The following is a 14,471-nucleotide window of genomic DNA, read 5'->3' as shown; positions in this document are numbered from 1 at the left end:
TTTTAGTCACTAATAACTTACCAAAACCCAAACCTACTCTGCATTTAATACTATTACTGGTTAACTATACATACATAAATAGATATATCCTGATATTTAGAAGTATACATGTTTAAAATGTTATATCAAACATTTTTAAAAGTTTCACAATTTACAAATATCAGATTAATTACATTATAGTCAAATGTACAAATCAGTGTTCCAAATCAATCTTAGCAAACAAATGATCAGTTACATTGAAGCATCTGTGTTTGTATTAATGTTAAATAATTATGCATCTAGTCTGTTTCCTTCCATTGAAAATGAGTTACAGTCAATGTTTATTTACAACACATTCTCATGTATTCGTCAACTTCTCTGTCATCATAATTCATCCTTTCTCAAATAAATATATTGCCACATTACTCACACAATTTATATTATATAATTTAAAGATACACCAAAGCATTCTGGTTTACTACAGTCATATAGTGTTGAAATATGGTGTGGGAGGACTCATCAGTAACTATTGATGCCTAAAGAGACATTAACAAGAAGAGGGAAAAAAATCTCCATTTTTAAAGACAATCTCAGGTGGTGAATACAGCCCAGAAGAGACACAGCAATGACTAAAGCTTTGTGTGTACAGGGACTAGAGGAAAGAGCAAGACCATAACCTCTCCATGCAAGGAGACATTCAGAGGAGCTTCTGATCCATACACAGTTCATCAAGTCTATTAACACAACATTTAAGACATACTTTCAAGATTGGCTTTGAATTGGGATGTGGCTACACATAGGTAGTATATAAGACACTTTTTATTTCAATAATGAAATAAATATAAAACTGCTGATACTACTATGAAAACCATTTCAGATATTTCCTTAATTACCATGTAGTGTAATGATGGAAGAAATGTTTTTATTCTTATACAATAGCATTAGCTTATGTAATATTGCTTTATTAGTACTAATTTAAATGGAAGTTAGTGCACTGCTTTTAAATTGATAATACTATTTGCTTTCTCGCACCTTTTCCTGTTTATTACATCTGGAATTAGATTTACTTGTAGCATGCACTTTACCTTATATTTACTCATTTTTAAAAACACATTAATATAGATTTGATGACATTTCAACAACATATCTATTAAGTGCTTATAGTTATTTTTGCACTCTCGATTTGATAAAACTTCAGCTGAACCCATAATATGTTAGGTGAAAGGACTGCAAATACATGCTGCTCATGTTATATCCAAGTTCTTTGGTGCTATGTGCTGGAAGAGCATGCTATTTCATTTTCTCTTTCAAAGGGTCTATTTATACCTGTATTAACCAGTTTCATAAACAAACATGTTCTGCACTTGACATAACATTGCCTAGAGTATGAGTCAGTGTTGGAATCTGAAAATATGATTCATCTTTTATTGAGTGCAGAATTTTTTTTTACCAAATAAGAATATTTAAAATGGGTAACTTCTAATTTCATAGATAATATCAAAGGCAAACAATTGAATATTTCTTCATATATTACAAAGTTACCACTGTTTTTGATGTCACAAAATCACTAATTCTTCTTACTGCATAATATTCTGGAGACTGGTGAAAGAAAATTATAAGTCTCATATATCTACAGCATAAGGTAATAAATAACAACAGATCTCCAGAAAACAACACTGATTTCTCCTCACATTTTATTAATCCTTACCCAAAAGGTAACCATACAAATAAATGTGAACTTATCTGCTAGTTAGATAATTTTAACTTTCCTTTTATTTCATCATTGCTACTTAAACATTTTCTGATACCTGTCTCTGTTAACAGTATCTAACTTTAAATATTATTGAATTTTGATAATCTAACAGGTAAAATTTGATTAATCAAGCTTTTTTTTTAAGATTAGTTAACTTGCAAAGAAATATAATTAACGTGAGTTGTATATATTAGAGTACAGTGGGGAAAAAAGGAACAATACTCCATCAAATCAATGCATTTTCAATGAGCTCAAGTATAAAAATGACTATTTTACTTTTGACACTTTCCCTTTCCTGTGATTTTTCTGTCAAGTCTTCATGACATTTAGATGTATTTGCCAGGTATAGCCAGTAAGCATAATTTAGAATGTTGACACAGGTCAGAACCACAAATATTTGAAGAAACCCCCTTTACCACGTAAAATGCTCACCTTAATCCTGACATCTGATACCCATCTAAATGTGATCCATTTTTACTATTTATGTATCATTTCATTTTTAATATTGAGAATAAGAAAGTCACTTATTAAATTACTAATAAAGATACCTTTATGTTTGACAGTACTGAATCAAATTATTTAAACAAAAGTTATGAACATGCTTAAAGTCCATTTCCAATTAATAAAATAAGAATATGCATAAATACACTAAATAAGAGGAATTCAAGGCCTCTAATGTAATTTGAAGTTTACTTTTATTTTTAGGTTAATATTCTATATGCACATTTTTTATTATAAGGAGCTTGAGTAGATATCAGATTTTCTAAAAGTACAATAAGAAAATAATACATGTTTTATCACTATGCATTTGCAAGTCTTATTTAAGCACTACAAAATGTATTCTTACCTGCTTCCAAGTGTTGAGAGAAAGAGAGAGAGAGAGAGAGAGAAGCAAAATATAGCAACTGGGAGAAAAGCAATATTTGTACTATTTGATTCTAAGAAAGCAAAAACTGAATAGCTTATATTATCAAGAAAAGAGTAAAAACCGTATACCTTGTTTAGTAACAGAACTGAGTTTAGCCGTGCTCAGCACCGATAATTCTGTTTCTGCTTCTGTCTCATTCCTTCTCTTCTCTTTTTATAGTATCTTCACAGCTGAATCTTCATGCATCTCAGTGTGCCTCTCTTCAGCCTCACTTTTAACTCAGACAGGCAGAAAGCTGAAGCCAAAGGAACTCTCTATCTGATTGGTTTCCATTCCGCGTTTTTGATTTATAAGAGATGTCCCTCAAATAGGAAGATATTACAGCTGATGGCGCTGCAGGGCTCCAGGTTGGGGCTGGGGAAGTGAAGACCTCTTTGGGAACAGTGATTTGCAAGCGAATAAACTGGGAGGGCTCAGAGAGCAGGTTTTAACAAAGACCCCCATAAGAGAAAATAGCCCAGTGTTTTTAGTCCATGTTATTCAACTCTGCCTAATCAGTCTGCAATTGGGACAGAGGTCACAGCATGACTGTAACCTGTAAATCATCTGTAGAAATACATATAATCACGTGGAGAGTGCTATTATTAAAAAGGAATTTTGTGTATAATCCTTGGAGAATTTACTGCTCCCTATTTGATTCCTGCCAAATTTCCAAGTTTAGTGAAAGAAAGAGAAGGAATTCAGAGTATATTCATCATTGTAATTATAATTTTTTTTTTATTTATACCTCCATGAGTTTATAATATAAAATACTTTTTCAGAAAAAGTCATTTAAAAACATCTCATTAGTGGCGTCTGGACATGTTGTTTTTCAGTAAAGAGAACAGTTTAAAGTATAGTTCCAGATTTCTGGAACACTTTGTTTTTTACTTATAAATGCAGTTGGGGGATTTTCACTTTCCCTGGAAATGCCTAAAAATAATGATGACCTTGGCACATCACAAAACTTCACAGTCCACCTGTAGAGTCCCTGCTGCAAATGGTACAACTGTTAATGCGGGTAAGGAGGAAAGTCCAATCCTGCTTCAGAAGGGAAGTCTCTTCATTACTTCTGGAAATGGCACAATAAGAAAGATATTGATTAGTAGATAAATCCTTCTGAAGAGAAGTTCTAGTAATAGCTATATGAAATGCACAGAGGGAATATGGCTCACTTTATAACGGCTCATTAAGTATCAGTAAGTAAATAACTTAACTGCAAAAAAATATCAATATCCTATTTGGTGCTTCAAAGAAAAACAGACAACAGGGAAAAAAATAATGAAATTTTCACTTTTTTTTTTTTTCAATAGTGAATCTTACCCATGAGTGAATATAATAAAGCTGCCTATTTGAAGTTTGTGCATTATGGAAATTTATTTCTGAGAAGGGAAAATAAATGCTTAGAAAAATGAAACTTTACCTTGCCTAAAATAAATTGTGACATCACTAATGCATGGTGATTAAACTTGGAGTTCATAGTTGTGAAATGATTGTGTGTTTTAAGTATAGAAGTTGAGCAAAAAAGCATGTTTGAATTTGTTCATCTGCAAATGATGGCAAATAAGAAGGAAAAACTTCATTCACATTTCCAAATTTAGAAAATCCAAGTGGTTAAGACAGCTTAGTGAATTCTTCATGGAGGCTGAGTATTTTCTTGAGGCAAAAAAACTTAATTTAAAATTCTCAAGACTCCTCCAGACTTATTTCTTTGAGGTTTACATGTTTTTTTTTTTAAATAAAACTACATATTATAGAGACCTTTGTGTTAATTCTGAGATAAAGTAATATATGTAAAGTGGGGGGAAAGGGACCAAACAAAATATTTTGTCATAGCGTTAAAGTAAATATTCACAAGTAAAAGCTTTAAATCTTTGATATTACACACATTTAATTTCCCACTGAAATTCAACTACAGGGAAACGCTGTTTTGCCTGAAATCCCACAGAGCAGTCTATTACTTGATTTTAAGTTATTTTTACTAATCATAGAAAATGGTAGGGACAACTCTTACTAAATGAAAGTCTTCTGCCTTTCTCTGTTTGTGAGAGTACTCTGAAAATGGATGACTTCAACCTTTGAATTATAATTTTTTTTTAATATTGTGCACAGTTCCATATACATTTTCAATAATGAGTAGCACTCTATCTTCTAAGTTTGTGCATATGTGTATTTGTGTGTGTGTGTGTGAGTGTGTGTGTGTGTGTGTGTGTGTGTGTGTGTGTGGTGCTGGGGATCAAACCCCAGTCCTGGAGCATGCTCAGGAAGCACTCTTTTCACTGAGCTATACACCTAGTCTGAAACCAGTTTTGAATACTTGGAATGATGAATATTAATCATGGTAAATAGGTTTGCACAACTATTAGTCATCATAACTTTTGCAGGAATAAGAATATATTTTCGCTTATACATTAAACTTAAAAATTCACTAACAGTAAATGTAAAATGCTCTCTGAAATCTTTCAAGATTAGTATGAGTTAACATTTTTATTAATTATCTTGCACATTAAGGGTATTACTTTACTGCAAAAAAAATTTATGCATTTTTTCTTTTCATTTAATGCATCTTCATACTTAAGTTTTCCATTTATTTAATTATATCCATACTAATGTACCCCTGCCACATGGAAAATTCCATTTTTAAAAAATTTATTACTATAACTATTATTCTATTATATAATAATCCTTTTACAAATTATTGAGAAAGAAATTTTAAAGTAAAATTGACACAGCACTAGCTCATCTTTTTATTGAAATAAAAAATAAAAAGAATGAGCACTTGGCCGTATTTTTTTCTACAGTTATGAAATGGGTTCATAAAGCTATGTGCATTATCTTGAGGCCACCTTTAGACAGAAGCCCCTTGTGTGATTATATCGCTCAAAAGATCACTCTGGAGTCTAAGACCCTTGCTCATGGTGAGTCATGCTCACCCCTCCCCATATAAAACTAGAATGTTTTGCACAACAGTTTTTGCATGGTATTAGTTTTGTTTGTTTGGTACAAGAGATTGAACTCAGGGGCACTCAACCACTGAGTCACATCCTCACCCCTAGTTTGTATTTTATTTAGAGACAGGGTCTCACTGAGTTGCGTAGTGCCTTTCAATTACTGAAGCTGGCATTGAACTCATGATCCTCCTGCTTCAGCCTCCCAAGCTGCTGGGATTACAGTTGTATGCCATCACATCCAGCTTGCATGATACTATTTTGAACATATAAAATCAGACCTTAAAATCAAAGGGCTTGGAGCCCGGGGTGCGGCTCAGTAGTACAGTGCTTGCTTTGTATGCGTGAGGCACTGGGTTCAATCCTCGACACCACATAAAAATAAATAAAAAATAAAATAAAGATATTTAAAAAAAATCAAAGGGCTTGCTCCTGTAAACTAAGATTAAATTTTAATTAGGAATAGAGCAGAAATTATAAATTTTCTCCTATTTCCTAAAAAAAAATTAATGTTAATTCCATCACTCTTCACAACCTACATATACTTGTCCATGTAAGGAATTTAGTATCTTCAATCATCTCTCATAATCATGGTTCTTAATACTATGTGGTTTGTTGTTTCTTCAAATCTCATTGGAATCCTCTCAGAACAATGGCACCCACAAATTGACCTTTATCTGCTATCACAAAATCTCCTTCGTCTTTTAGATTTCTAAATGTATTTCTCTAAGCTCCCTGCTCTTACTAGAAGCTGGTCATTGTGTGTGCCATCTTCTCATTTTCTTGGGAGTTGTTTTATAATAATGGGGAAAAAATCTACCCCAAATTCTATGAAAACAACACTTTGTTACCTTAATAATTATAGCTTCCTGGCATGTTTTCCTAACTGATATGTCAAATCCACCTCCTGACACTAATATTCTTGAATATTTGTAGATTTGATTTTATTCAATACAAAATGTTCCAGACAAGAGATAAACAAACATGAGTTCTACTTTCTTTCTTAAGTAATAAATGTATCCCAAAGATGGATCTGAGACATAATGCCTCAGAACATACAATAATATTACATAAAGACTAGAGTTCATCTTTGATATAAGTGCAGATGTAGGTATTGTTATCAACATCACAAAAGTATAACTTACAGAAATACAACTCCTTGCCACCATGCCTCATTTCTGTTAATTCAATCCAGTTTTGAAAAATAGCAACAACAACAACAACAAAACTGACTTCTTAATCTTTGATTTAAATCTAGCTTTTAATCTAGATTGGCTTAAATTCAGCTGGTGATGCCACTCCTTGGTTTATACCCAAAGGAGTTAAAAGCAGCAAACTACCATATGTAGCCACATCAATGTTTATTGTAGCACAATTCACAATAGCTAAACTATGGAACGAACCCTGGTGACCTTGAATAGATGAATGGATAAATAAATTTTAGTATACAGAATATTATTTAGCCTTAAAGAAGAATGAAATTATGCCATTTGCAGATAAATGGATGGAGCTGGAGAATATCATGCTAAGTGAAATAAGCCAATCCCAAAAGCAAAGGCTGAATATTCTCTCTGATATATGGATGCTGATTTATAATGAGGGGGTGGGGGAACAAGAGAAATACTTTGGATTATACAGAGGGGAATGAAGGGAGGAGAGGGTGTATGGAGGTGAGAAGGACAGTGGAATGAATTGGACATTATTACTCAATGTGCATATATGATTACACAACCAGTGTTATTGTACATCATGTACAACCAGAAGAATAAGCTATACTCCATTTATGTATCATGTGTCAAAATACATTCTACTGTCATGTATAACTAATTAGAAAAAAATAATAAAAAAAGTCTAATTTGAAAATCTATGATGAAACTTAGTCTGGTCTGGCCCTCTTGCTTACTTTATCAGTGGATTTAAAAAAAGCATTGTCTGTTTCTTGTGAACTCTTATTCTAAAGGATGTGTCCCGGTCTATAAACATATGGCTAAGACATAATGTCATACATGCTTATTGAATTCACCTGCATTCATCACATATGATCATTCCTTTCTCTATTAAGAAAGATGACAACAAATTAGGGATTAAATAAATTCTGATTAGAAGAAAGACTGTTTTAACTTTCAATGATGAAACAAAAAGGAAAGTATAAAGTATAATGCATATGTATTTTTATTGATTGTTTAATGGTTACAAAACACACAGTTTAAAGAATAACTGTATAATGGCCTTTTGTATGTCCAAAATAAGATTAGAACATAACCATTACTTTGGCTCCACCCATGTTGTAAACCTTCCCTATACTCCAAAAGTCATTGGACAGTGATTTGGGAGCCAGGTTATGAGTTTTTCTCATTGACAATTTAAGATCTGACTTTTTGATGAATCACTTTTCTTATCTGCTTTCAAATTTGAAATGTTTAGTTACTATTCTCTCCTTTGTTGACATTTCTACATTTTTAAAAATATACTTTTTTAGTTTATCAGAAAGGAAATTAAAAAATTATATATATATATATATATATATATATATATATATATATATATATATATATATTTGTTCAATTTTCTGATGGTTCCATATTCTGTGCTAAGATTTTATTTCATCAGTAAACTAGAAAAACAATTGAAGAACATCAAAATTAATGGCATTATCTTCAAGTTTGAAAAGAAAAATATCTATTGAGAGATTTAGTATTTAAAAGTGTGGTATTAATAATTAAATTTTAAAAACTTTGATTTATGATGAATAAATACCTCAAAACTTTAAAAGAGAAGTCTGCCCATGAAAATAGCACAAATGGTAGAAATTAAAAATAAAGGTTCCACTGAATATTTATCCCTATGTGTGATGTTTTATTCAGTTAATAGCAAATGTTAATAGTTCCTTTATCATGAGTCACCTGTTCCTTTGAGATAAAAGTCTGACAAAGAATTTAGCTAACCATGTTCCATTCTGTTTTTAACTTTCAAATCTTTTGAAGACAAAAATTATCTTATTAGTCCTTTTTTATTTGTTTTAGAATTTTTAAAAATTTTACATTTTTTTAGTTTATATTTTAATTCTTGAAAAATTTTATATTGTATCTTTTATAATGTATATATCAGACTCTATTTTATAGTTACAATAAATATAATTAATTAGATAGATAATAAGTAGATAAATAGATTGCTAGATCTGTCATAGTTGCACAGCCAAAAACATAGTGATAGCTGAGTTAAACACTAACTATAACATCATTTGCATAAACAAATAAGGAGTACTTTTATTGAACAGAGTACTTTGCTAGAAACACTGGCACACCAGAGGATAAAGCCTTTATTTTCTTAATTACTGGAAAGGGTAATTTATATCAGACTGGAGTAACTGGGTCAGTGTTTTTCAGTCTTGGTTTAATTTTAGGATGCCCTTTGCCCATCTCCTCGTCCAGAGACACTGAATCAATTTTTCTAGGGTAAAAACAAGATCTTAGCAATCTCTGTCTCTGTCAAATAGACAACTACAGGCTAGGGACATAATCTCATAGGTTTGCAATTCCAGCCGCTCTTATGTTCAGGATTCATGGAGCATGTAGTGTCTGGAGGTTCCAATGATTCCAATCTCAGCATGCTGTGCTCAAGGTAAATGGAACTGCTCACATCTTTCTGAATGTCTGTAGTTATTTCCATTTGTACCTGTAAGCTCTGACATACAATGTTTCTTCAACCAAGAAAGCCCTATTCTGTGTGTTTTTTCATCCCTCAAGACAGTATAAAAGGCACCTATTCTGTGACAGAGTTCCTTATTCTCTGGGTAACAATTTACAAGTATCTATATAGATAATATGTATGTATTTGTTGGCATATATAAATATAAGTATAAATATTTGTTAGTAATATTATTTGTAAAGATAAAACAATCTTCAGTTTTGAAAATAACAGAAAAGAGTATTCTAAAATAGACTCAACTATTTTAATGCCAGTATAAAAACACTTTCTGAAGAGTGATTTTTGCATGTTACGTAACCATTCGGTACAAGTATGAACGTTTTACCTGATGAAGTTGATACAACGATTAGATCAGCTTATTAAATCAAATGCCCTTTGCAAAGTAACCATAATCAGAGAAATAACAGTTAATGCTATAAAATTTTGTAAAAATATGTATGTAGCATTTGTTTTATATTTGTGTTTTTTAATGTTTTTTTCGAGTACATTGTAACTATACATGATAGTGGGGTACATTGTAACATAGATACCTGCAAATAACATAATTTATTGCATTTCCCTCGCAAGCACTTTCTCTGTTATTGACCTCTAGAAAACTTAAACTAACCACACAGATAAAAGCTAGAATTACTTTTTTTTTTTCTCACGGAAAAGCGAATTTTGATAAATGTTAAGATACTTCACCATTAGCTCTGGAGGAGAGTGTTACTTTGTGCACAATTCCTAGACAATGGAGGAGAGAATTATGGGTTCACTGAGCATTGAGAAGGGCATAGCTTACTGAGAAGTATGAGGACACATACATAGCAGGATGGCAATAAGAGCTGCTGTGCTCAGGCCCGCTGAGAGGACCAAGGCCTCTGCATTGCAGGTTTGCATGTTCCCTTGATCGTCACAGGCACACACCCGAATAGTGAGTGTGCCAGTGCTGCTTTGAATAGGATAATCATTGTCAAAAATTAAAATTGGAAGTTGGTAGGTGGTCATTTTGTTGCGGCTGTACCCATCTTTGCAAGTCATAATTCCTGCTGTATTATCTGGGGGAGAAATTGAAAATATTTCACACTTTTGTAGTTTTTCATCTTAAGATTTCAAAGTTTTTGTTTTAAAAATTTTTTCTATTACCTTTATTGTCTACAATAGTGAAGTTTGGATTGAGAGGAAATTCTGGTACTGGCTCAAAGAAGAATTTGTGACCTCGGGGAAGGTCATCATTGTCCATAACACTGACAGATCAGCTGAAAGCGAAACAAATGCATATATTTAACAAAACAAAACTAAAAGTAGTCATCTTTTTTAATTAAAGAAATATTTTAAATCCATGCATTCATGCTTTGAATTTTGAGTTTGTCACTAAACTTAAGAAACAAAAAAAGTCCTTTTTAGTAAACCATTCCAAGGTGTTTTGTAAAGGTTTTGTTAAAGATAATATTTAATTAATAAATAAAAATGTCTATCATTATTGCTTGTCAGTGCTTCTCAATGCTTCATCATCTGTTAACTTGCCACTGAAACAATGAACTTAAAAAAATCAAACAAACAAAGATGTGATCAGTTCAATAAGTATCCTCTTTTGTCGTCTTGTAAAGCACCAGCCTATTTTATTAGTATTTGGTTCCTAACCCCTTTTGTTCACTAGAAAATGTTTTCTCAAAGGAAGAAATCATACAAGATTCCTTTTAAAAATATAACTTTTTACCACAATTCCAAATCAAGAATACTATTAATATGTTTCCAGACAAGTGAACTCTTCATCGCATAGGATCATAAAGAAAAAGATTTTACAGCTATGTGCATTATCGAAACATATTGCATATTTAATTCAGATTGTTTGCCTTTCTTTTAATGTTGTTTGCAAAGATAAATACATAAAAAGAAATGCTTCTCAAGTATTGTGAAATCATTGTGGAAGTTGCAAAATCAGGACCCTCTTTGCTGAGCCATAATAATTCTGAAGTGTGCCATAAAGGAAGATGGAGCAGCAAGCACTAGTTTGGGAGGAAAATCCAATTGAGAACTTCATAACCAAAAGGCACCAAGCTACATATCAATGTTCTGTTTTCCTCATTCTGGTTCTGCCATCTGTGTGATATGAAATTAAAGGCAAGTAATTATGCTTACTTTCAGTTTTCTCTTCTAGAAAAATAAACAGTTGTGCCATTTCCAGGTGTACTAGTCCAATATTCTGTGGTGAACTATTACTGAATTTCACAATGATTTTAAACATTTTTGTTTTTTGTGTACCTATTATAGCCATACCATCTACAACACCTAGCCAATACTCTTCTACTTTAACTTCATATTACATATGAGTTCATTCATTTTATTGATAGATTAACATGTGACCTTGTGTTTCTTTGTATGAGGCTTCTGAAAGTGCACAATTGTTAATACAAAATTAATAATCTTTTTTCCTTAGAAAATTGAAGCACAATATTTAAAAAAATCACAAAACATTTAGTATTATTGCTCAACCTCCTGATCCTGAATAATAATAATAAATCTTATTTGTAGAACTATTCTTAAACATTAAAAAATCTTGGCCCATTAATTGCATGACTTATGTTCTTCAAATGATTTGGTGGGCTTTATGTTTTAGGAACTATATTATATTTTTATCTTTGTTGATTTAATGAAACAGTAAGAATATATATTAAATAATCATAATTATTATCAATCATACTTTGTATCTAATTTTAGTATGTATCAGTAACTCATATGAATCAATAAAAGATAGCACACTAATACATAAATAAGTAAAGAACACCTACTGATTCAGGTAGATTCATTTGTGGCTCCCAAAAGATAAATTCCAGTCCTAAATCATATTACCTATAAATATGATCACAATTGGAACAAACTTTTTTGCAGATATTATCAAGTAAAAATTAAATTTTACTGGATGAGTGAGAGCTCTAATTCAATGACAGGAGTCCTCATAAAAAAACAATTTTGAATACACAAAGATTTACATCAATAATGCAATGTAGGGCTGGGGCTGTAGCTCATTGATAGAGAGCCCACCTTGCACGTGTGAGGCATTGGGTTCAATCCTCAACACCGCATAAAAATAAATAAAGATATTGTGTCCAACTACAATTAAAAAAAATTTAAAGAATGCAATGTAATGATAGAGGTTGAGATTGGAAGTCCACACTCCAAGGAATGTCACAACATCATGGCAACCACAAGAAGCATGGAAGTTAAGGAAAGATCCAACCTAAAACCTTCAGAGAGAGCATAGCCTGGTGACAGATCAATATTGGACATTTAATCTCTAGAATTATGAGAAAAATTATTCTGTAGTTTCTAATCATCTAGTATGTGGTAATTTTTCATGGAAACTCCAGGAATCTGATACAAGTGTGAAGATTAAAAAAAGCATACATTTATGAAAACATTCAGCTTAAATGAGTTTGAAGAAATTTATACTAAACTCTCATGAGATATTTAGAAGTTCACAGACATTTAAAATCTAGAGTAATCCAAGTAAACAGGCAATCATAACTGTGAGAAGAATCCCTTAAATAATATTTGAAAATATTTGGCAGCATCTATTAATATTTATAGATTAATCATTCATACTTCAAAGCTTATAACAAAGAAAAATTATACCAGTAAGTAAAAATGCATAATGTACTCTAGTACTTATTATGATGCTCTCTGAAAGAATAAGATCTTATTAAGTAAATGTTCATTAGTAGAAAAGTAGTTTAGTAAGTTTATTAATGTGTGGCCATGCTATAAAAAAATAAACATCAAATAACAGTAATCAATACTGAACTGAGAACATGGCCATTATCATGTACCAAAGTGGAAAAAGAAAAATGTTTTTGAACTGAAATAAGCATGTAGTAAATCTATGTGAATCAAAAAAGAAAAAAAAAACACTTCACCTTATTTATTTATTTTTCAGACATCTTATTATGCTACCAAGACTAGCCTCAATTTCAGAATCCTAGGAGGATTAGCTAGGATAATAGCTATGATTAGCTTTGATTATAGGCAGAGGCTACCATGCCTGGCTTCCATTGCAATTTTTGAGTGTATGTGAAAGGTGGAAAGTAGTTTCATCCTAGCCAGGATGCTGTAACAAAATGCTACAGACTGTGGCTTATACAAAAGAAGTGTGTTTTCTCAAAGTTCTTAAAGCTGGAAGTTGGAGATCTGCTTGCCAACATGGTTGGCCTCTGGTGAGAATTGTCCTCCTGCCTTATGTTTTGCTGTCTTTTCTCTGAGTATTCACATGGCATTTCCTGGGTTTGTGAGTTCAGAGAGAAAGAGAAAACATGAGATCCCTGGTATGGCTCCTCATAAGAGCACTTGTTATATCAGATCAACATTTCTCATGACCCCAATTAACCTTAATTATTACCTTGGAGACCCTTTCTCCAAATTCACAACCTCAACATGTGAATGAATGGGGGGGGGGAGGCATAAACATTTAAAAATCTCAATTGAAATAAAAGAATGAGTGTTTTCTATTGTATTTTCTTAAATGGACATTGTGAAATTGTCGATGATTCTTACCATCTACCTATTATTGCCTTAAAGAAGTAACTGAGGGCTGGGGATGTGGCTCAACCGGTGGTGCGCTCGCCTTGCATCCGTGCTGCCTGGGTTCGATCCCCAGCACCACGTACAAACAAAGATGTTGTGTCTGCCAAAAACTAAAAAATAAATATTAAAATTATCTCTCTCTCTCTCTCTCTCTCTCTCTCTCTCTCTCTCTCTCTCCTCACTCTCTCTTAAAAAAAAGGAAGTAACTGAATAACTCTTTAGATATACAAGTAGATAGATAGGAAGATATAGAGTTGGTGGTATTAGAAAATTCTGTTTGAATAAAAATTGGGCATATTTTGCATTTCTTTAAATTACTTTAGATATATTTGAAACATTACTTTGTAATTGGAATTTACAAGTCATTAACAATTTTTTTATTTCAATAATATGAATATTATAAATCACAAATATGATTTAGATCAAAACAAAAACTCCTGATTGAGCTATTTAAATTAGAAAAATGTAAAAATAAATAATTATCATTATTCTCGTTAAAAGAGAAAATTTTTATTTTATACTTCACATTTATCTAATAATGTACCTCCATACTTTAATGTATATAACTCAGCCTAAATATGAATCCAAATATGAACTTTGTATATATATATATATA

The 14,471-nt window shown here is 31.7% G+C and overlaps 1 pseudogene; it reads right to left on the bottom strand.

The window, feature by feature from the left end:
* Window positions 1-10,072: 10,072 nt before the first annotated feature.
* LOC143642329 (cadherin-9-like) overlaps window positions 10,073-14,471 on the bottom strand; it is a 72,623-nt pseudogene continuing 68,224 nt past the window's right edge.

This window comes from Callospermophilus lateralis, chromosome 11 (assembly GCF_048772815.1).
Source record: "Callospermophilus lateralis isolate mCalLat2 chromosome 11, mCalLat2.hap1, whole genome shotgun sequence".
Taxonomy (NCBI): Eukaryota; Metazoa; Chordata; class Mammalia; order Rodentia; family Sciuridae; genus Callospermophilus; species Callospermophilus lateralis.
The sequence above is the reverse complement of the archived record's forward strand: the minus strand, read 5'-3'. Positions and strand labels throughout refer to the sequence as shown.